Source organism: Acipenser ruthenus, chromosome 14, assembly GCF_902713425.1.
Source record: "Acipenser ruthenus chromosome 14, fAciRut3.2 maternal haplotype, whole genome shotgun sequence".
Taxonomy (NCBI): domain Eukaryota; kingdom Metazoa; phylum Chordata; class Actinopteri; order Acipenseriformes; family Acipenseridae; genus Acipenser; species Acipenser ruthenus.
The window spans coordinates 4,918,369-4,943,944 of record NC_081202.1 but is presented as its reverse complement, the minus strand read 5'-3'; the positions used below and the strand labels follow the sequence as shown (position 1 = coordinate 4,943,944).

Below are 25,576 nucleotides of genomic sequence, written 5' to 3'. Positions count from 1 at the left end.
CTCTGTTAGTTCCTGCCTAGCATATCATGTTGGAGCAAAAGGGTAGTAGGTATTCAAGCAGAGCCGGGACTCTGATGGACAAACTTATTCTCCAATTGCATATGCAGTACACAGGTACTTTACTATGATGTTGTTCTTTTTAATAGAACAATAAAGGCTAATATTGGCATTATGACTTCACAGTAACTCACATACAAACTGTTTTTATTTAGTAACATCATTTAGAAGTTTATTCAGTAACATCACCTGTTCATGAAGCTGTCGTTGGGGTACTTCAAGAGAACCATGTTGTGGTGCTTAATGAGCATACAGATGTGCTCAAATTTGTTGGTACCCTTACAGCTCATTGAAATAATGCTTCAGTCCTCCTGAAAAGTGATGAAATTAAAAGCTATTTTATCATGTATACTTGCATGCCTTTGGTATGTCATAGAATAAAGCAAAGAAGCTGTGAAAAGAGATTATTGCTTATTCTACAAAGATATTCTAAAATGGCCTGGACACATTTGTTGGCACCCCTTAGAAAAGATAATAAATAATTGGATTATAGTGATATTTCAAACTAATTAGTTTCTTTAATTAGTATCACACATGTCTCCAATCTTGTAATCAGTCATTCAGCCTATTTAAATGGAGAAAAGTAGTCACTGTGCTGTTTGGTATCATTGTGTGCACCACATTTAACATGGACCAGAGAAAGCAAAGGAGAGAGTTGTCTGAGGAGATCAGAAAGAAAATAATAGACAAGCATGGTAAAGGTAAAGGCTACAAGACCGTCTCCAAGCAGCTTGATGTTCCTGTGACAACAGTTGCAAATATTATTAAGAAGTTTAAGGTCCATGGAACTGTAGCCAACCTCCCTGGGCGCGGCCGCAAGAGGAAAATCAACCCCAGATTGAACAGAAGGATAGTGCGAATGGTAGAAAAAGAACCAAGGATAACTGCCAAAGAGATACAAGCTGAAGGTACGTCGCTTTTTGAGCGAAAGTGGGCTCCATGGAAGAAGACCCAGGAGGACTCCACTTTTGAAAGAAAAACATAAAAAAGCCAGACTGGAATTTGCTAAAATGCATATTGACAAGCCACAATCCTTCTGGGAGAATGTCCTTTGGACAGATGATTCAAAACTGGAGCTTTTTGGTAAGTCACATCAGCTCTATGTTCACAGACGAAAAAATGAAGCTTTCAAAGAAAAGAACACCATACCTACAGTGAAACATGGAGGAGGCTCGGTTATGTTTTGGGGCTGCTTTGCTGTGCCTGGCACAGGGTGCCTTGAATCTGTGCAGGGCACAATGAAATCTCAAGACTATCAAGGCATTCTGGAGCGAAACATACTGCCCAGTGTCAGAAAGCTCTGTCTCAGTCGCAGGTCATGGGTCCTCCAACAGGATAATGACCCAAAACACACAGCTAAAAGCACCCAAGAATGGATAAGAACAAAACATTGGACTATTCTGAAATGGCCTTCTATGAGTCCTGATCTGAATCCTATCGAACATCTATGGAAAGAGCTGAAACTTGCAGTATGGAGAAGGCACCCATCAAACCTGAGACAGCTGGAGCAGTTTGCTCATGAAGAGTGGGCCAAACTACCTGTTAACAGGTGCAGAAGTCTCATTGAGAGCTACAGAAAACGTTTGATTGCAGTGATTGCCTCTAAAGGTAGTTATTAGGTTAGCGGTCCCATCATTTTTGTCCATGCCATTTTCATTTGTTTTATTATTTACAATATTATGTTGAATAAAAAATCAAAAGCAAAGTCTGATTTCTATTAAATATGGAATAAACAATGGTGGATGCCAATTACTTTTGTCAGTTTAAAGTTATTTCAGAGAAAATTGTGCATTCTTCTTTTTTTGTGGAGGGGTACCAACAAATTTGAGCACGTCTGTATATGACTCAAGGGGCAGCAGTGTGGAGTAGTGGTTAGGGCTCTGGACTCTTGACCGGAGGGTCGTGGGTTCAATCCCAGGTGAGGACACTGCTACTGTACCCTTGAGCAAGGTACTTTACCAAGATTGCTCCAGTAAAAACCCAACTGTATAAATGGGTAATTGTATGTAAAAATACTGTGATATCTTGTAACAATTGTAAGTCGCCCTGGATAAGGGTGTTGGCTAAGAAATAAATAATAATAAGTAAAATTATTATAGTTGCTTCCACAATCCTTACAATACAAGTGCACAGCTGCACAGCTCTAAGGAAGCCTTGCTGGCCTATGCTACTTTGCTTTACCAATGCACTTTAGCTCCCAGACTGTATTTTTAAGTCAAGCCAGCCAGTATCAGCAAATGCAATGTTACACAATCCTCTGGAGTGTGGAATGATATGTGGGTGAAAGATCTGAGTTTTCTAATCTATGAAACCAGATGCTTAAGTATAAAGTCAGCAATTGTTAACAGGTGTCAGATTTATGAAGCAGAAATTGAATCGTAGTTCACCATGATTGATTACTGGATCGTGCATGCGTGTGCAGAACAGTGGTTTCTATCAAGAAGAAATTAAATGAAATCTTCTTCAAGTTAACATGAATTCTGATACTGTGGTGTTCATGTAAAGAACAGCTAAGGAACTATAGCATTAAGACAGCAGGCAAGGGCAACTACAGACTTTTACATACAGCCATTATGATGACTGAGACTATTGTTATAAAGTAGATGGTAATTGTTCACATCTTAATAGTTCACATAAATATTTCAGTTCCTGTTAAATCAATGTGACTTTTTCAGGATGTGTATATCTCCACGTTCAATTATGTAACAATAGCAAGTAATTATTACTTAAATAATATATCAGCCGTAGTGATGCTGTTGAATTTCCCTTTCAGTAAAGAAGATTTGTATGAGCTTGGAAATCTTGTGCAGCAACTCTCAATGTTGTTCATAGTGACATATACAAGTCTCATGATATGAAGCCTGGATAAGCATGCTGCAGCACTGCTTAGCTGATTTTTGCCTCAGTATGTTATAGCCTCTGGATCTTATTTGTTGAAATACAGTGTGCAATACAAACAGCTGCAATTTAGTCCACTGAGCAGTCAAGATGAACTGGCTTTCATCATCTCAGGCCACCAGATGCTTGTTGGAGACTGGTGGAGCCAGCTGACATCTGTAGCCAAATTAAAATGTAATAGGGAAATCATGAGAAAATCAAGCATGGCTGATTTCACAGATTAGCACTAGTCATAGACTTCTATATAAACGCTAACATTAGGCACTCTAAAAACACAGGCTGTTGGTGTGAAAAAGTCTTGATCTTCTTAACTGCTGCTGCTGTTATTTTTGTGTTCAATTTTCTACTGGAACAAATCTCTCCTGGTGTTTGTTTATATGCAGCAGACTGAGAATGACATACCTGTATGCTGTACATGTACAGGGAGTTGGAAATGCTCTTAATGTAGCGCTTTCGACTTGGTGTTGGGACATCGTGTTTCAATGACACCTGTCAGCAAGCTGTTTATAATGTTCTTGAGGATCATTGATCATTGGTACCCAAGTAAAATGGGTTTCTGCAATGGAGGCTGACTGGTATGACATTCAGTACCGCAGCCGTTCTGCATTTACTCGTCTGCCCCAGGGTAGTTGTGTATATATTTATTGTTCATGTTATATACAGGATGATTGACAAACAATACATCTGAAAAAACAACACCATTATAATAGAACACGGCGCTCTGCCTTTTGCATAATTTGCATAACACTTTGCAACTACACTGGGCACTGTTGTATGACTTGGCTTTGGCCTGTTTGGACACGTGTCATGGAAGCTCTGCTTGAGCTCAGTTCTTATCACACTTTGACCATATATATAGATGTATACAGTGGGCTCTGTTTTAATGATCTAAACAGTGGCAGATCAAAATACCAAAACCCTAAAATATATCAACTTTTTTTAAAAATTGTGTTTAGTGGTGCTAATAAAGCAGCCAATAAATCAGCCCTGAGGGGAAAAACACCAGAATAATGTATATAATGTTATATAAAAAGAAGTATCTTATATTTATTACATATGCTTAGGGCTTCTGTTTTTGGTGCTTATTTTTTAGCTATTTTCGAATTTTATGGAAATTGTTGTTTTTTTCAAGGCTTTCGCATTTTATATACTGTATGAAATTATTGTTTTCGGTTAGTTTCCGAAATGCTTGGCCATTTTTTTCTGTCACAATATCTATAGTAACTTAACAGTACTTGCACACTTAAGTTGTACCTGCTTAACCTCCATTTATGACCCCTGGTCCTTGTTCCTTTTATCAGGTCGAAAAAGTCCCCTGGATCAACATTGTCAATACCTTTTAGAATTTTGAATACTTGAATCAGATCGCCACGTAGTCTTCTTTGTTCAAGACTGAATAGATTCAATTATTTTAACCTGTCTGCATATGACATGCCTTTTAACCCCAGAATAATTCTGGTCGCTCTTCTTTGCACACTTTCTAGAGGAGCAATATCCTTTTTGTAGCGAGGTGACCAGAACTGAACACAATGTTCTAGATGAGGTCTTACTAATGCATTGTTTAAGTTTTAACATTACTTCCCTTGATTTAAATTCAACACTTTTCACTATATAGCCAAGCATTTTATTGGCCATTTTATAGCTTCCCCACAATGTCTAGATGGAGACATTTATTTTTTATTTATTTTTTTATTAAGTCTTCTTTAATGGTTTTTTACCCCATTTTTCTCCCCAATTTGGGATGCCCAATTATTATTTTTTTATCTCTACAACCCCCCGGCAACTCAGGAAACGGAGGCTGAAACACGCGTCCTCCGAAACACGCTTCCTCCGAAACGTGTTCCTGCCAATCTGTCATTTTTTCACACTGAGGATCCACAGCAAAGCCATCAGACCTATAGTGCCGGAGGACAACACAGATCTGAATGGTTCCAATGTAGACCCTCATGCGCCAAATCAACCACAGGGGTGCGTGGTGAACCGTAGATTGCCCTGCCGACCTAAGCCCTCCCCCTACCCAGGCGGCGCTCGGCCAAAATATGCGCCGCTACCTAGGAACCCCTGGTCACGGTCGGCAATGACATAGATGAAGACATTTCGGAGTCAACATAAACGCCTAGATCTTTTTCCATAGATTCAATTTCAGTATTTCCCATATGGTATTTATAATGCACATTTTTATTGCCTGCATGCAATACTTTACACTTTTCTATATTAAATGTAATTTGCCATGTGCCTGCCCAGTTCTGAATGCTGTCTAGATCATTTTGAATGACCTTTGCTGCTGCTACGGTGTTTGCCACTCATCCTATTTTTGTGTAATCTGCAAATTTAATAAATTTGCTTACTATACCAGACTCTAAGTCATTAATGTAGATTAGGAATAGCAGAGGACCTAATGCTGATCCCTGTGGTACACCACTGATTACCTCACTCCATTTTGAGGTTTCTCCTCTATCAGTACTTTGTTTTCTACATGTTTACCACTCCCGAATCCATGTGCATGCATTTCCTTGGATCCCTACTGCGTTCAGTTTGAGAATTAATCTTTTTATGTCTGACTCACCACCAGCCATCCTGGTCACAACACCGATTTCATTTTTTTTGTATCGGGGGTGATTTATTGGATTTTATCGGTTAAAATGAAAATCAGAAGCCCTACATATACTTTAAGAAAACTGGCGACCCCAATTCTAGCTGTAATGCATTCCTCAAAGACCAGCATGCATCCGTTGCAACCATTGGACTGATAAGGTGACAAATAGATGTGTTTTGGCATTTGGACAATGGCTTTTATCAGGTCACAGTTAGAAACAGTATAGAGACAGGATAGTCTTACACTGTGATGCCTCCCAGCATCTCTCTGCCCTTGGCTTTGCGTAACCTTGTGCGGACGATAATGCAGACGAGGAACTTCCAATTCCATAGGCTGGACGTAGATTACATTGGATGTTGATTGATTGGAGATGTTTATACAATATAACCCTTTGACCATCACTGGGATTTACAAAGATGTGACCATATATGCTTTAGTTACTGGGTGTCAATACTACTTCTTTTCTGTGACAAACATTAAACAATGATAATGAAACCAAGCTGGTTGTTTTTAATTTGGAATGTGGCATTGCTCACACTGTGGTGCCTAGTATATTATTATTATTACTATTATTATTATTTATTTCTTAGCAGACACCCTTATCCAGGGCGACTTACAACTGTTACAATATATCACATTCTTTTTACATACAATTACCAATTTATAAAGTTGGGTTTTTACTGGAGCAATCTAGGTAAAGTACCTTGCTCAAGGGTACAGCAGCAGTGTCCCCCACCTGGGATTGAACCCACGATCCTCCGGTCAAGAGTCCAATGCCCTAACCACTACTCCACACTGATAGGGTTTCATTGTATACTAGTGTATACAATAAAACCCTATCATGCAATGTAATCAAAATTTACACCCCCCTCCATTATCCACAGGGCACCCCAATCATTACTGGAAGGTTGTACTTCCTCTCTGCTCTAACTAGATGGCAGCAGGAAGCACAATGACTCCCTCTAGTGGCTCAAGGTAGTGTTTGCCAGGAAGTGTACGGGCTCTCTGTCACGTTCACTAAAGATCTTTTAATAGCAGCTCTCTGTTAAGACAAATTTACTCAGTTCTTTTTGTAATGGTAGCAATTGAGAACTGAAAAACTGCAACGTCTTTTGGGGAAACTTTTTGTCACCCAAACCCTATTTATGAGATCATTTTAGCAGGCCTAAAACACACCTGTGACCAGTGTTAAATAGTTTATAAGGGGCTGCTGTCAGATTCTACACTTGCTATGTGCAAAAATTCTGTATGGTATTACAGTAAACGCCTTTATTACAGTAAATGCCTTTGCAGTTTGATGCACTGTTGCCCTGTAAAACTTAGCTTTAAAGCTTCGGTCATTTTATTTTGGTACTGTGACATTGGAATTCCATTAACTTAAAGCAGGTCATTACAGGGTGGAGTTCATCTTTTCTGTAATGCACTCTGTGGAAGAGAATGTTTTGACTGGCTTTGTGAATCTCGGAAGCTCTTTGTCTATGTAGCAGGAGCGCTGCAGGCTTTCCAGCCTAATGGTATTTATTTTCTTCATGTAAAAAGCACCAGGAAGGCAGATAACTGCAGTGGAATTTTATTTTTTTGTCATTTCATCTTTTTAGGGTAGAGACTTTTTTTATTTATTTGATGTTTGTGAATGCAGTTTTCATGAAAGGTGAGCGACTAATAGCACTGGCAAATTTCAGAGTTTCCCCTGAAAGCTTCACCAATGCAGCAACTGGTAAACTAACTTCAGAAGCAAAACAAAAATAATGTTGAGGTTATGATTGAGAAGATGAGGAGAGGAAGGGGGGCATAATCGTGTTGTGGGACATCATTGCATTTTGTGCATTCATGCTGACACAGATGGTTCTTTTCAAATAGCAATAATGTTATCAGGACAAATGTACATTTTGCTTACAAAAATAATACTATTTGAAAACACCCCAGTTACCTACTTTCTGGATTCTTCAGTCACTTCTTGTGATCCTCCTTAATGCAGGGTCATAGACCAGCGTAGACATTGAAATATTTGAACTTTAATGTAACTTAATTTCCAAATCAATAGCTCATTTATCTTGCATCTCATAGAGCCCGAAAAAACGTTAAAGGGGGCTTTTTGTGGGACTTGACTTCATTTGAAGAATCCGAATCCTCTCATTGTGCTTCCAAGCTCTTCTGCTTGGGGAGGACTGAGAATACATTAGGAGAAAGATTAATGAGCTGAAGGCCCTCGGCTCAGATAAGTCATCTGAACAATCTAGCAGTTTTAATAAAGTCAGAAAAATGGAAAGATTCACTTCATCCATATTCATTTTGCAAATTCCACTCAGTTCACAAAAATCTGATGGATGAATTACTGCCTGTAATATTAAAAATGTGCATTTAAAATATTCAGTTAAAGTTAGTTTTCATTAATGTAGTATCATGTGTAGCGCTTGTACAATTGAGGTTCTTTCAGAGATTGACAAGAATGTTCAATAACACACCAATTATAAATGAATAATGCCTTTTAATCTAATCTCTGCTGATATAAAACAGAAATGAACTAAATCACGAATGCATATGTATACAACATTTCACGGAATAGGAGCAAAGGTGCCATGTATGGAAATGGGAAAGGGAAAGGAATGCTTGAACTTATTAGAGTGAATAGGACCGAAGCTGTCAGACAATATACATTGGGAAAGAGCTTGCATCCCCGGAGGGGGACTCTGAGGTGAGACCTGGATACTGGATCTCCAAAGCTGGCATGCAGTGGCACCTCCCCCAAGGGGGAGACTGAACTGACAAAATGGAAAGCATGTCCCCCTCTGTCTCACTGAGAACCGCCCTGATGATGATACACAGAGGTATCATGGCTTTCAAGATGGGGGGGGGGGGGGGGGATTGACAGATTGACAGGGGGGGGGGGGTAGACAGAGGGGGAGGAGCCTTAGCTCCTGCCCTTTGAACTACAAGCCAAAAAAGACAAATTAGCCCTTTAAGTATTATACAAATGGTTGTCATTAACGCTATGCTGTTTGATGAATGCATTGCGTTATTTATTTTACCATATAGAATTACAGGTACCCGGATTTGGAAAAATGCCAAATTAATAAGTGATTTAAAAAACAAAGGCCAAGACTTCTTTGTATGATTTATGGTCCAGGCAGACAACAGCAGGAGCTATTATTCAAATCGCAATTCAATCTTAGCGCCTCATTAAGCAGCGGTCCTAGTTTCTTATTGATGTCATCTATATCTTTCTATGGTGTTTGTGTAACGGGCAATGTTGTGTGATGCACTGACTTTACAAATTCCTTCCCCTGTCATTTAGATGATGTTAAAAGCGTGTGTGGTTGCCAGTTCATGCCCAGCCTCTGCCCTTTTACACGAGCAAGGATACTGCAGCACATCATAAAAGGCAAAGCATTTCAACATTGGCCCTGTCCTATCCAAACATAATGAATGGTCCTCAACACTAATGAGTGAGTCAGTATAACCAAGGGGCTCATTGAGGTGCTAGGACTGAAATCTCAATTGAAACCTCACTCAGCAGATCATTCTTTAGCCCCTAACTGTTGCAGAGAAGCTACAAATAGCTAACCACGGTGAAGGAGACCCTTGGAAATTCTTGTACTGTCTGCCTCATGTGTGTTGGTTTTCAAATCAAACTCAGTGAACACCTGAAGGATCTGGGGTGACTCATGAAGACTCATGAAGACCTGAAATCTGTCTTTTGCAATCACCATATGTACTGTAAATGCCCTCCCAGCCACTACAACTATATTAAAAATGCACTGTTACAGTAAGTTATTGAAAATAAAGTTGTTGTGGGGCCCTAGGGGAATAATGAAGTGTCAATGATTAGCCTGGTCTCAGGATCATGTTAATGATTAGCCTGGCCTCAGGATCATGTTAATGATTAGCCTGGCCTCAGGATCATGTTAATGATTAGCCTGGCCTCAGGATCATGTTAATAAGAACATAAGAACATAAGAAAGTTTACAAACGAGAGGAGGCCATTCGGCCCATCTTACTCGTTTGGTTGTTAGTAGCTTATTGATCCCAGAATCTCATCAAGCAGCTTCTTGAAGGATCCCAGGGTGTCAGCTTCAACAACATTACTGGGGAGTTGGTTCCAGACCCTCACAATTCTCTGTGTAAAAAAGTGCCTCCTATTTTCTGTTCTGAATGCCTCTTTATCTAATCTCCATTTGTGACCCCTGGTCCTTGTTTCTTTTTTCAGGTTGAAAAAGTCCCCTGGGTCGACATTGTCAATACTTTAGAATTTTGAGTGTTTGAACCAGATCACCGCGTAGTCTTCTTTCTTCAAGACTGAATAGATTCAATTCTTATAGCCTGTCTGCATACGACAATTAATACGACATTTAAACCCGGATAATTCTGGTCACTCTTCTTTGCACACTTTTTAGAGCAGCAATATCCTTTTTGTAACAAGGGGACCAGAACTGAACACAATATTCTAGATGAGGTCTTACTAATGCATTGTAAAGTTTTAACATTACTTCCCTTGATTTAAATTCAACACTTTTCACAATATATCCGAGCATCTTGTTGGCCTTTTTTTATAGCTTCCCCACATTGTCTAGATGAAGACATTTCTAAACTCCTAGGTCTTTTTCATAGATTCCTTCTTCAATTTCAGTATCTCCATATGATATTTATAATGCACATTTGTATTGCCTGCGTGCAGTACCTTACACTTTTCTCTATTAAATGTCATTTGCCATGTGTCTGCCCAGTTCTGAATGCTGTCTATGACCTTTGCTGCTGCAACAGTCATTGGGGACCATATGGAAATATATAAGTAATCTGGTCTTGTGATAAGGACAATGGACACAATCCTTGTTCTAATACTAGTTCACTCATGCGATAGATTATTTATTAAAGCTTGGACTAGACACTACTGCAGTATATTATACATCATTTATACTGCATTCTTTGGTCTGTCTTTCAAGGCACCCCTGCCCATAAATTAGCTCACAGATAAGTGGAGAGGCTGACCGTAGGGAAGCCATGGGCAGGGGGGCAGGATAGCTGCCCTCCCCCTCTTAGACAAAGCCAAAAAGCAGGTGGCTGGGGAGGAGGAGGAGAACTCTGGTGCACAGCGGGGACATAATGGACTGAGGTCAAATATCATTCCTTTCCTTGCTGGTCGTTGGACATATTGTTTATCGAAGGACAAATAAGATACTAGCTATTTGACTGACGAATTGATATGGTATTTGAAGCACCTAAAATATGTTTAGGTGCTTCAAATACCATATCATGTATAAAAAAAAGTTATTTAGACAGAAAGACGCTGTGACAATGTTGTCTGTCTAAGGCTTATGTTATCTTGTCCATTTCAGTCAGAAGAACCGTGGTTTTCTGAAAGTAGACTGACATGAATGTGGTATCTGACAGGCCTATCTTTCTTTCCACTGCCAGTGAAGGTCAATTTAAAGATGAAATGAAATAAGGATCCAGCAATAGCATATACAGTGCAGCATTGCCCTTGAAAGGGAGAAGATTATGTTTCTTAGGAAATAACTTTCCTCCTTTTCTTATAAGTAGGCATGCTACTATTCGATTTTTATTTTTTTGCCAAATCGACGGTTAATAACTATGTTTATTTTTGAAAGAATTTACCGTTTTTTTTCTATCTTTATTTTTCAATTTGACCTTTATGCTTACAAAAAAGAAACAGACTTTTCATTGAGAAACATCTCATTTAGCAAAATCCCTTTATCATATTCGACATGCAACAAAACCATGGTTACCAACATTCTAATTGAAATAACGTTTGATCACAGCGAAGCTATACCTTGTATAGATATAGATCCTACACAAATTTAAAAAAAGCATATAAAGTGTATTACACATACTTTTATAGCATACATTTAAAAGTAAAAACAATATGCACAGAACAAAACATTAGAGAGTTGAACAGAACTAACTTGCACTTATTCCGAGCTCTGCCCCTCTCCTTAAGCACAGCTGGACTCACTGGAGGCAAGGCTGACTGGCCCGCTTCGTCCTGCCGCGGAGACTTCTGCCGTCGATCAGTGTAATGTGCACAATACTCATTGAGTGTTTTCCTCTTGCGCCCCATTTTCAAATCAAACTAATAACTGTCACCGTAAATACCTATAATAGCAAACGCTTACCTACACCTTAACCGGCTAATTTCAAAGTAGGCGCTTTGAATAACAGGCGCAGTCGGTCTGATGATTGGCAGTCATTTAAACGAATGAGAGCATTCTAGCGCTGCTTCAGCCTACGAGATCTGTCAGGACAGGATGAAATGACTGACGGTGAAACTACACTAGCCTATTAAGGAATCTCTGATTTGACTGAACCCCTAGCCATTCAAAGCAGAACAGAGGTGGGACAGACAGCAAGCATAAATACTACACGGACGAGATGATTTCTTAAATTATTATTTTTGGTTAGAAAATAAAAAATAGTGAGTGGTTTTACCGCCGTTTATCATATTTAAATTTATTTCAGTCGAACTCATATTTCTGGGAAAATCGACATTTAACAAGCTTTACCAATTACAATCGAAAAGTAGCAAGCCTAGTTATAAGGCAGCAGTTCCAATATTGCATTCTGAACCAGCTCACAGTATAAGAATAAAAGACCCTGCATATTTGCGTTTGTTGTAGAAAACCCCTGCTTGTTGTAAAGGGTCTCTCCCTTCTGAATGGGTTTGTTCATAAACTCCTGGCTCTGGCGATTGTCACACCTTATGCTTTCATCTGCTCATTCATCTGCAGATTGCATCTTATTATTGCTTATATTACTCGTTTTGGTTCTCATCTCCATGGCAACAGCTGAATCTCTTCACCTTTAAAGAGTGTATCAGTAGGCTATAGGATTCAGGTGAAAAACAAATATGAAAAGATGATGAACAAACAGAATATTTCTCAATCAAATGTAATTTTTGTTTTAAGCAGGGAAATGGTTTTGAATGCAGGTTTTGTGAAGTTGCCCTGCTGTTGATTCCACAGAGAGCGCTGGATTATCACCTGTGGGTTAGGAGTATTTATTAAGATAACAATGTAACTGTTTCCTCGTAATAACAGTTTATTTCCATTAAATTAAGATAAAACCAGATTAATTAAAACCAGAATATTAGAACCCCAGGAGAACTTTTTAACTGGATTTGCCCTAATTTTGTTGCTTTGTTCATGCCACTTCACAAGAGTTAAAAAAAATGATTTCAACCTCTGGTCTTGGCTTTAATATAACCGGCCTTATAGTAACAGTGGACCTGCCAAGGACATTTACACTCAAGAGCAATAATTGCATAAGCCACTGAAGTAAACCACTTCTCAGACAACTCAACAGAACACATGCCAAGAACCATTCTACTGTACCTCCAGAGTGCAGTCCTTTTATTTCTTAAAGAAATGTTTAAATTGGAGGCTTGAGTCAGCGTAAAACAGGCTTTCTGCCAAGTCTGTCTGCAAGATATAGGAATCATGATATTATTATTATTTTTTAAATTAAATCTGTGAGGTTATTTTTAATGTGTTCACCCAATACGACATAGTCATACATCTTTAAACTCGGTCTGAACGAAGCCTGTAAAATGTGATTTTAAACTTGAAGACCTAACACAGGCCTCAGAAGGATGACCAGGCATATTTTTGCACAGGTCTGAATGCAAATTTCTGAACTTAATTTTTGAACCAAATTGGTCGGAAACATAAATACTGACCGAAATGTACCTGTTCAGCAATGTAATATTCTTTGTTGGTTTCTGCCCATTACTTCTTGGGGGAAATGTTTCTGTGTTTTAGTTCTGGTAATTTTGATTTTGTTGTACTCCAAAATTAAACACCTTATGATTTTATTTCTAATATTGTAACTTAAACACAGGTGTCAAAAAAAATGAAAATAATTCAAAACAGCTATTATAATGAATCTCCAATGACCCGCGCTTGATCGCCTGTTCGCACCCTGTTACACATACCATTGAACTCTTCAAAGCATTGCAGCAAGAGATTAATGGTTTAATACAGTATTTATTGATATGTGTTGCTAATTGACGTTTTCTAGTTATTAGATTCACTCAGTGTAAGTGAAAGTGGATTGTTGAAGATTATGTAACCAATCCATATCAATCAATAAAAAAATAAATAATTGTGAGTGGCGTATTCACAATTTCAGAATTCTGAATTGTGAAGGCGAGAGGCATCTGGTGTATTATACACATTATTAGATTTCTGAGAGAGTTTATTTTACTAATGGCTTTATGGCCTCGTAGATTGACCTCACAGACCTCACTAGTTAACTTGTGCCAAAGACACCATTGATTGCTGTTGACTGAATATCATTTTAACTGCTTTAAACCCCCGGGTAAATGAAATATTTGAGACATTTGCACATATAAACACCATAATGATGCAGAAGACGGCTCATGTTTATCCAGTAATATAAGCCCTTTCTTCTCTCGTAGTAATAAAAACACACATATTAAGGACGGAGGTGATTTTAATGTGTCTTTGTGGGGCTTTACATTCGGCACAGGTATCATCTTCTATATTCAACATACATTTGTCCTAAAGGCAATCTGCAAGGCAATACAATGTGTGCACATTTTTATTCATGTGCATCGTTCATGTACAGAGGAATCAGCTATATTATAGGTATGAAATAAATTACCTATAAAACAAATAAAGTTGGTTCCAAGTTAATAAATGGGCAGTTTTTTATCCAATATGGAACTTTATTTTGCAAAGCATAAATATGTAATATAGTGATTTGATCTGCAATGACCCAGTTACTGATGTTCAGTTACAGATTTATAAACAATCAATAGAAATCCAATGGGGGTGCGCATGTGAATCCACAAATAGCCGTTGCAATTTTTTTGCTCATATGTATTATGTTTAATATTTAATGGCATTATTTAAGACATAACGTGACAGCGAATAAACATTTTCATATTACACCCACCCCTCGTTATATCGCCCGTCGCTATACTGCGGATTCAGATATATCACAGTCCTGGAGTTGGCTCCCCATTCTTATAGTCTAACTGCACATGCCTTACTGCACTATACATAGGCAGTTTCACTTAGAATTACTGTTTGTTTTATTTCGTACTGCATGCCACAAACAAACATATACAAAACAATTAAAAACAAAGCATTAATATCGTACTGTTATCATATACACACGCATTGCACAGTAACACAAAGCAAATTAAATATCTACTTGCTGAAGTGATTTTTATTTTAGCCAACGAGGTGTTCACTTGTGGCAGCAATGCACTAGCAAAAGTCACAGGGCAGTGATGTCAGTTCCCTAGCAACCAGCCTCCTATGTTGGGAATGGATTCTTTCAATGCAGCGGGTTTTTGCATTTGAGAAAGGAGAGGAAGACTCATGAAATTAATTGGAGACTTTAAGTTGATGAGAAGCAATTACCCTCCGCAGTACGAATTAAAAGGGTATGCTGCTTTTTATATGAAAAATGAGAAAAAGCGGGTTGCGTATATTGACCCTGACACCCCCAATAAAATGAGGGAGTGGTTGTACAGTACTATTTGTTTTTAGCCTATTTGTTTTTCTATAGGTCTCTCGCTATATCGTGGCCCTCGATATATAGTGGATTTATATTGGACCCCGACACCCACGATATATCGAGTGGGTGCTGTATTACATTTCCCTACTGCATATTCAATGACTGTTTATTAACATGAAACTGAATTTCAATAAATGAGCAATTGCATATTAATGAAATACTTGCAAAGCAAAGGGTTTCTGTTGAGAAAAAAGGTGTACAAAGTGTAGGTGCTATGACGATTGGCTGTATTCAAATATTTTGAATATCATTTTTCACAATTGAAAAAGGAAAGGTTCCTGTTCATACGCAGTTCAAACTCCCTAAAGGGATTATATTACATTGCCTTGCTGTATGTATAAATTACCAGCAGCACAAATAGCTTTAATTAAAAGTGAACTCAAATATAAAGCCCAGATGAATACTTATTAGACAGCTGGCATCAAATAAAAAAGTTTGTTTACAACACAGTTGTGCCGTCAATGAAATACATTGCTGCCCAGATCTCATTGCCAACAACAGGATTGACTCTCCCAATATTAATATTATGCAATCAATTGTCTGTTATAGACTATTATCCGAGCACCAAATCTGGCTAGGAATCTCAACCCCTGTAGAGATCATTTTTACAGTGTTTTGGGGACAGACTAGGTCCTAATACATCATTGGGTACATCACTGGAAATGTTGTGACAAAGAATTATTCTAAATAAATAATGGTCTTAGACACAGGAGCTGAGTTCAGAACATGGCTTTGTGTTCCTGATCTCCATGTTGCCTGCTGGAAGCCTCTGTGGTTGAAATTCATCAAGCCTGGTGAAATGTGTTTTCATGCTGTCAATACGTTTCGATGTACCTGAATGTAACGAATTCCCTTGGCTGTCAATGCACCAATACCATTTCACACTGTGAAATCCCACAGCTATCAGTGTGCATATTTGTATGCATCGTTATTGTTTGATAGGACACTATCTGATGTTACAAGATGATACTGAAATTCATCCCTGGCTATTCAGAAACATCCTAGTGGTCACAAAGACACAACCTAACTGAAAAAATACATATCAAGAATTACAGTATACAACAACATTACATTTTGCTTTATTCAGAATAATAAAATAACACTTATCAAATACAAACATAAATATTTTAAATCAGTTTATTTTTTTAATAATAATAATAATAATAATAATAATAATAATAATAATAATAATAATAATAATAATAATAATAATATGTTATTCAATTTGTATTGACTTAAATAATAATAATAATAATAATAATAATAATAATAATAATAATAATAATAATAACATTCCAACACTACAATGTCTACTTAACCCATAAATAATTGTTTTTGAGAATTCTACTCTGAATATAATCATAGCCTGCATTTGGCTGTATCACGGCAGGATATTACACTGGAGGTTAAAAATCTAATTCGTCAAAGCAGTGAATATATAATACATGTCTGGCACCATTTTGTGCCTTTCCTCCATTTTTTATTTAAATATGAATGATGAAAAAATAACCCTCTGAGTTTGTTTTGTGGTACTATTTTTAAACACTCTGTTGGGCTACTTGCCAAAAACTGTTGGGTTTTAAATATCTTGCCAAGCGAGTAAGCTGTCATAAAGGCAAGGTCTATAGAAAAAAGCCTTTGTCTGGAAGATATGAAGGTTTTCTTAAGGGCTTTTTCATCTTACATCTTTCCTCACTTAGAGGCAGACATTTGATGCTAAGACAGCTGCACAAGGTAGCAACCAAAAACATAAAAACATTGTTTCTACATTCAGGATATTGAGTCATTCCTTTTTTTAGTTTATATGTGTTTGTTTCAACAAGATGTATAGTGTTTTTATACTATTTTAGTCAAGTAAATTAATTTCAAAATAATAACATTGCTTATATAACATATTCACTGGGGAATAATTGTCAGGAATTAAAGACAAATTATTAAGCATCATTAATATGATTTTTAGGGTTTTATATTTGCCAAAGAATGGCATTTCAAATTCGAATCATGCATTGTATACCTCATTGAAAATTAGAAATCATATATTTTATACCTCATTTGAAAACCAAACTATAAAAAGTTGTTTTTAATTTCCCTGTTAATGTCTGTTATTTTAGAAGCTGTGTGCTATTAAGGGGATTCCCCTTTGTTCTTCTCTTGAATGCAGTCCTACACAACTAAAGGCTGCTGTACAGATGCATCTCTTGTTTAGCTTTGAAGACATGCATCCCACCTCTGCATTATTCAGCACCTCATCCCACGCAACACCACCCTCATTTAATCAATAGATGAGGTTAACATAAGAAGAAGACAAGGATGCATATTGACTCATGTATTCATTCTGTTAGAAAATCACTATGCATCAAGGTACAGTATGATCATCACACCTGCCATCAACTATGAAAATTGAGTTTAGATTCAATCTATATGAAAAATAATGAGTTGGTGCTTACCTGAGTCTTTAACCACTTTGGGATTGTAATTATAAGACCTATTATTCCAAGACTGAGGCAAAGATCTTATTACTCATGAGCTACAGAGTGAAGCAAAGCCACAAGGAGGTATTTGTCTTATGAGTGATGTAAATGTGTTATTCCATATCTCTGGCCATCAAATTAGAAATTTTTGCAATAGTAGTGCGATTAATATTCCAAATGTGAACCTCTGTTATATGATTTTGGATACAAATCAATGTGAAAGGGAACTAAATTAACCTACAGCCAATCAGGAAACAATACGTGATATTTGTTTTTCTGATAGCATTTTACCTCCAGCTATGCACATCTTCCAGGCACCCCTCGGGCTACTGTTTTTACACCAGCATTAGTCTGCTGTCCACTCATTTCTGACAAAATAGTTCTAATGACAAATGTTGAGGAATTAGTCCATCCTGTTTTTATTATTTTGTGATGTGCAGAAATTTGGGACTATGCACAAAGATACACATATTATTTACCGTATGTTTACATTAAGTTTGATGATGTAGAATCCCAGTCATTCTGTCCGTTAGATAACAGTGACATCAGGAATAGAATCTTAGAAGTTAAATGAGAAAACATAGATAAACAGAACAAAAGTAACCAACATATTATTGCCAGTTGGTGTTACTGAGTTTATGTGGCTCTGCATTCCATATTTACTGTGTTTGAGTACTAAGGGGTTGCACTGCCTCACCAGTCTATAGCAGAAAAAACACCAAAAAAAACCCAGACATTACAACTGTGGTGTCTTTCTGTGGCGTGCTTGCTTCATTGCAGCAGTGCTGATCTAATGCAAAATTACCACATATTCTCTTCTGTTGTCTGGTGTTTCATGTGCTTTGAAAAACAATGCCAAACTGATATTTACTGCTATTTAGGTCCTGGTTGAGACAATGGTCCCTGAGCTGTGGATTTAGGAACCAACACCATTAATAGTGCTTAGTGTCCTGGTTTTGTTAAGAGGTGTTTCTGGGTGGCGCACCTGGGACTGTAGAATACTGATACTGGCCCCTGCAGAACATGCTTACAGAAAACCCAGGATTTCTGTTGCTGTGTACGTTCTCTAAATAAATAAACAAGTCAGCTAGAACAGATGGGTGTTGTCCAGAGGAGGCACGCAAGAGGAAATGAAGGTCCTTCACCGCTAATTGCACAGCTTGCTACTGATCATGAGCACTATTGGCAGGCACTGGTGAAGAGGATTCACTGGATAGGCTAACTCAACTTCTCTTACTAGGGGATTCTATGGAGTGTAGCCAGGATCGCTGTGAAGTATGATCTTTATAAACTGCAGTGTTGCCATGATTTATGCAGCACATTTTGGCAAAGGGTTTTAGGTAAATCTTACTTGTAATGCACTTCCATCGCTATATAGGCCTCAAACTCCTGTTTAAAGGTTCTCGGTTAAAGAGAGCCACCCTTCCTTACTTTCAGGAAATATTCATGACATCTTTTTTTATATATTAGGTTTCTATGGCATGTGGTTCTTTCAAAATGTCACATACTTCACTGTACAGCAAATGGAAGTTCACTACCAGCAAGATTTTTATGATATGATTTCTCAGCTGTAACCCACCTTTGATCCCCTAAATATGTCCAGAAAACTCCGATGTCCTCATGTGAACTGAACCGCAATTGGTCGAATAGTCTTTTTTGAACAGGGCAGTAATCTAATCATTTATTCAAGTAGTGTGTAAGATATAGAAATCTCATCCCAATCTACAAATCTAAGGATTTAAACGGATGATCTGTGAACTTGTTTCTTTTTGGTTTATTTATGACAACATTAAGCTGTATTCTGGATAGACTTGCATCCCCATGTGCTGTAGATGGCAAGATTACTGCTGGAACGTGGTGCGATTTCTCTAGTAAATGCTCTGCTGGCTCTGCCACTTCTTTAATATTCTAGATCAAATGTTTATGTTCTGATAGCCTGCTGATTGAATTCCTTCTTTGTGGAGCGCTACAGTGGAATTATGCATTCAGTGGGGAGAATACTAATAGGAAATAAACCACTGTGGCTCTCATGTCCAAACTTACTTCAAGGACTTTGCGGATGATTTACATGCATGAGCTTTCAAAGCCAGCAAACTGTGATGATGTGTACAAAATATAGCTTTTACAATGTTTGAAACTTAAGTTTTCTAATATTGTATTATTCTAATACAATATAAGTTAAGTTTTCTAATATTGTATTATTACCACCAGTAATGATTTGTATGTCTGTCTGTCTGTCTGTCTGTCTGTCTATCTGTCTATCTATCTATCTGCCTGTCTGAAAGTTTTTTGGAATGGAAATATGTTGCTAACAGTATTGTGGTTAACTCTGTTCAGACTGTCGTGGTTTCAATGAAGTGACATTCATGTAGAGAACCTAACAAATGTAATGTACTGTGTATACATGCCATATAAAACTGCAGACCAAACACGCAGCTTGACCCACATACAGTATTATTTGTGTAGGCTGAGTCACTTCCACGCCATCCAAATGGTAATCACAAAGATTGCTTGTGGGTTTGTGGAGATTTCCCTTCATGCTTATTCTTGTGTATGATGTGCATCTGCATTTAAGATGAATAAACACTCTGGAGAAACGGACTGGCCTACTCATTGATACAGGCCTACGTGTTCTAGCAGAATCTTTCAATCTGTAGAGTTCCACAATCTCGTTCAGTCTGTTTCCTGGTGCTGTCGAGCATATTTTCAAAGCCTTTACTCCAGTCTTTAAATAACTTCTCTTTTTAGGAAGGTGAAAAGTTCATTTCACAAAACTAGAACCAAACAAGTACGTAATATAGTTGTGTAGTGGCCCTGAGGACAAAGGACAGGTCTGCTTAATGCTTATCAGACACCTGTCAGTAGGGTCCACTGTAACAAAGTAAAGAGAAACAGTCCTTGAGAATGTTGCTTACCTGCTAAGTAATATAAGAACAACAGGAATCCCAAGCAGACATCATTAACTTTGCACAGCCAGGATGCTTATGGCTTACCCTGCGCACCACGTGCCTTCACTCAGAAACCTGTATATTGAAGGTGTCTTATCCACTCTCATGTTGTTTGTTTCCCCGTTTTGTAAATTCATGTTTATTTGTGTTGCACAAATAGGACAAGTTAAGTTAATTAAGACTACAATGAATGCTTTGAAAAGTTTCTGATATATTATCGGGCAGTGTGGTCCCTGTGCGTATTTTGTGTTTTAAGTGGTGTGTTATTGTTTATGTATGTATGTATGTAGTGGTGCACGGAGTGTGGGCTATGTAGCACGGGTGATTTAAAATGTATATTTATATTTAGGCACAGGGATTGCACAATCACTTTGCATACAGAGTAAAGTGTGTATTTGTATGTGGGCACGGGGTAGTTCACATGCAGACTGTGCCGGGATTCAAGTGAATTATTGATTAGCAAGCAAGCCCAGGCACAGCTGTAGATAAAAGGAGCACGAATCACTCACTCAGGGTGGAGTATTCAGGGCAGAGAGAGAGGTGAAATAATAGAATATAAAACAATTGCTACGCGTGGTGGAAGTACCAGAACAATACTTGTTTTGGGGTTTGGTGTCAGTGTTTTGTGCCATTTCGTTTTGTTCAGTGTTTTGTTTTGTGTAAACCTTGTTTAATAAATTGGCGCAGCAGCACATTCATTCAACCACAACCCTGTGTCCTGCATTTCCGGGCTTGACCTCACCCGCAAGCAACTTGCCACAGGCAGTTTCTAAAAATATGCACACACTTACACCTACAAGGTTAAAATACCATTACTGCAACATTAGATTAATCCCATGTTCATGTTTAAAGGCCAGGGACTTCAAGCCTTACTTTCATAAACAGACATTATTTCTTAATGTCTTTTTTGTGTACGTGAAATAAATTTATATTTCACTAAGAAGTCTGCAGTGGCAAGGGGCACCTTCCTAGGTTTCACGAAGCAATACAAATTATGAACTTGACATTTAGACAACAAAGCCATTATCTTCAGATAATGGAACAATCAAACACAGAATGCATGCTGTTCACATTGTCATGGGGTAAAGGATGTTAAGATGGCTTTGTCTTTGTTTTGCATCAGAGGGCATAGGTGTGAAGATTGTAAACAGTGCCACTGTTGAAGTGCCACTTTTAATCAAGCAAACAGCTTTATCACCTGCCCAAACCCCACAGCACTTCTTGTTTTATGAAGCCCTTTTTGCATTAATAGGCATGTCTTACAACCAATTTTATTATTCTCTGTTAAATAAGTAAACAAACAAATATATACACCACAATATACCACAATATATGTTTAGGGGCCTTCAATTTTTTGTATAGTAGCACCAGAGCAAAAGCCTGGCAAGTGTCACATATTGTGTAATTGGGTTCCTTTTTTCATATTTTGTAGCCATGAAAGGTGCCAGAACTGAGATTTCCTGAGAAGGAACAAGGCCTTTATAACTCTCAGAAAAGGCAGAACATCACATGTGGGCAACATGCAAGCTCTCCTCACCATGTCCTATCACAACAACACAAACATGTTACTTTAATTCTAGCGCCTTCACAAACTCAAAATCCTGAGGCGCTTCACAGGTAAAACAAGCACTAAACATGCTACTCTCCTGACTTCCACAGTAAGGTGGCCATAGTTCATGAAGCATACAATTTTGACAGGGACGCAGGAGCAAACCTCTTTGGTTGAACCTTGACCATTGAGAATCTTAGGGGTACTGTTGTAATGGCCAAGATCCGTTGGGCCACGTGCAACCAATACAGGCTAGATAGATCATGTATCAAACCCAGCAGAACAGTCAATCAACAGCAATAGAATAGAGTAGAATCAACAGTTTGTATTGGATTATTCCCGATGCAATCTGATCTATAGGCTCCTATCTGTAGGAGGCTAAATCTATGATAAGAGTAATGAAAAACAAGTCATCTATTCATCATGCACATTTCAGCAAAGATCTGTCACAGGTTTTCATGTTCCTTTACGTGCAATTGCTTCATATGGAATATTATATCCTGAATGGTTATTTCGTTTCCAATTTTACCCTGAATCAGACTGCCTTATGGGGTCATAAGGAGGTGATCTCCAATTCACCTGTCAATTAGATGTCTGGGTTTATATCTTTTCTTCTTGCTTCCTTGGAATACCTTGCTTATAGTACATCGTGAATTAGTGTCATTTTAGTCAATTCTTCCAATGATATATGCATTACTGTTGGTAAGGATGCTTCCAGTATTCTGTCATTTGTATTCTACACAGCTGTGATCTGATCATTTTTAAATCAAATTGTCTTTTTAATTGTTAAATGTAATATAACGTATGCCATGATTTGTAATTATGCCTACTGGGCTTATTTATTAGGAGCACCACCCCCTAACAATAACTGGAAACTATTTCCATAACACCGACACAACTTGATTTCTGCTAGGTCTATTCTGAACTAATTAGAATATGTTTACTCGCTCAATTCACCAAATCAAGTTACCAGCTAAGTTATTAATTTGTGCTTCTTCAAAGTTTGTGTTGCGTTTCCTTGGCATACAGAAACACGTCATCATTCAAATGAGATCCATCCTGCATTCATGCTGTCATTATGGACCGCCAGAATGGTTAATTATGGCATTAAAGTGTTCATATTTCAAGATACATTTGTATTCCTCCATTCTTTCAGGGAAGGAGATACACATCAAACTCATAGCCAGCAGAATAATTATACTTCCAAATAAAAAGGCTGAGCTGCCTGTGGGATCGCTGGCAAAGAATATTACCATCTTTAGACAAAAAAGACTCAAAGTCCATTAAAATCATCAGACATAAAAGGCTGTTACCATTCTATAGTTTTATTTGTGAAAACCGTAATGGAGTAACTAAGGTGGGTTCTCATTTCTTAACAAAGATAAGAAGTTTATACAAAACTCGATACAGACCATTATTTATGTAACCTCAAGGGTTCCTTTTCAGACTGTGCTCCCCTTAATAAAACACAATGAGACAGTAGCAGCGACAAACATGCTGCCAGAACACACTATCTTAGAAACAACTTTATTAGAATTCGTTATTGTAGTGCTATAATCTGCAGTTATCCTGTCCTATTCAAAGCTTCATTTGAACTGCAGTTGATGATTTTAATAAAGGAATGACTCATTTTCCTTTTTAGTAGTCTCATAACATCAACAACTCATCAAGTGCTGCATTTCTAACTCAACCCAAGCCCACATCTTCAATATATTTTGTAGGTTTGGAATATTGTTCTAAAGAGGGTAAGACTTTACATCAAGTGTCTTGAATTACTGTGTATTGACATAGTAGTTACTTAGTAAATACATGTGTACTTACACATAATTACAAGGTTATTAATCACAGTTACAATGTACTAAATGTGTACACCTTTTGTGCACAACATATATACGTACACAATTGTATCAGAAAATTATACTAATTATACCCATTATACTGTCACTATATTGCCCAAAAGAAAACCTAGGCAAACCAGTAGCATACTGGTACAGTATACTGCTATATGGTACCATGGTTGGAATTATTAAACAAGGATTAACTCTTTTTACCACTATGCTTTAATGCTGCTGCACCTTTATTTATATTGTTAATGCATTTATTTTTTATTGAGTATGAAGTACCTGTATGCATGAATTACAGTAATATATTTACTGAACATATTTAGTCAATAGCAGGGAAAATAATGGAGAAGATAAGGCAGATGTTCACACCGCTCCAGAGTTTGCATGAAACACCCACCAGAACCATGATTTAAGCCTAGCATGAGATACTTGACTCAGACCTGAACATTTATTTGACCTGAACCCCTGCTGACTGGTGTGAATGGGTGTATATGATAAATTCAGACTGGTAGTTTATGTTTATGACATCAGCATTTCCTACTCTCCCACTTTATGTATCCCTTGCTGGGTAAAAATGTGTTCAAATAGAGGTGCTTACACAAGCGATTAATTAAAACATGACAACGCCCCAGAGAGTCACATTATATTTTTGAGTCAATTCTTTATTTTTTTATTTTGTTAGTTGCTGTACTTTTAATACTTAAAAGGGATAATTGAACTAATAATATAATACATTCAAACACTGAGCCACAATTTCTAGAAACAAACGCTATACCTGATCTTATTCTTTTTATTAAGAAAAAATATACAAATGGGATTTTTGAGAACAATAACCAAACCCCACAGGGAGCATAATGTTAGGGGAATGGCATCTGTGATTGAATGGCTTGTAAACATCAGATCAAATGGATTTGTTATAATCTGTATGATGTGTTATTATAGACATGGCCATAGGTTAAAAAATGCAGCAGTGAAACAGCTTGTATTAATGGCCTATTCAGTAATTAGCATTTGCAGTATTGCCAACGTGACAAACATAATTCTAGTTTAACACGTTAACAGTAAGTATACATTTTAAAATAAAGCTTTATCTCATTAATTACCACATTATAATAAAAATATAAGGTCATTGATTGGGGGAAGGGTTATAGTCATTACCTAGCCCAAATATTCTTTTCATTATCTTCCTTGTTTAGTTATTTTAATACAAGGTGTATTCAATAGGTGTTGGTGGTGCTTGGGGTTTAGCAGCTGACAGAGCCTTGTGGATAGGTGACAATCTGAACTACCTTGGGTATTTACAGGACCGAACCCCTTCCCTTCATTGCTTATATGCAATTCCACAACTGTGCAACACACTAGTAAAATCTATGATTCGCCACAACTGAGCAACCTCCTACCTAAGAGGCGATTTCTGTGGGCTGTAGCCCATTTACCGTTGGTGGAGGTTTCAAATTCTTTATTTAACCAGGTAAGACCAACTGAGAGCTGGTTCTCACTTGCAGTGTTGACATATTATTGTTTCCAGTTTTGGCTGACCTGGATTTAGGTGGAAGCTGGTAAGTAATGAAATGCAGGATATTCTGCTGCGCAGTTTAACAAAACGACACCGAACCAATGTAAATTCTAATTTGACATTCAGACTTGTGAGA

General features: G+C 37.6%; 1 protein-coding gene across 6 annotated transcripts in view; it reads left to right on the top strand.

Annotated features, from left to right (window-relative positions):
* Nucleotides 1–25,576, top strand: part of LOC117420118 (potassium voltage-gated channel subfamily C member 2-like) — a 55,519-nt gene that overhangs the window by 21,576 nt on the left and 8,367 nt on the right. The gene's annotated exons all lie outside the window — the stretch shown is intronic.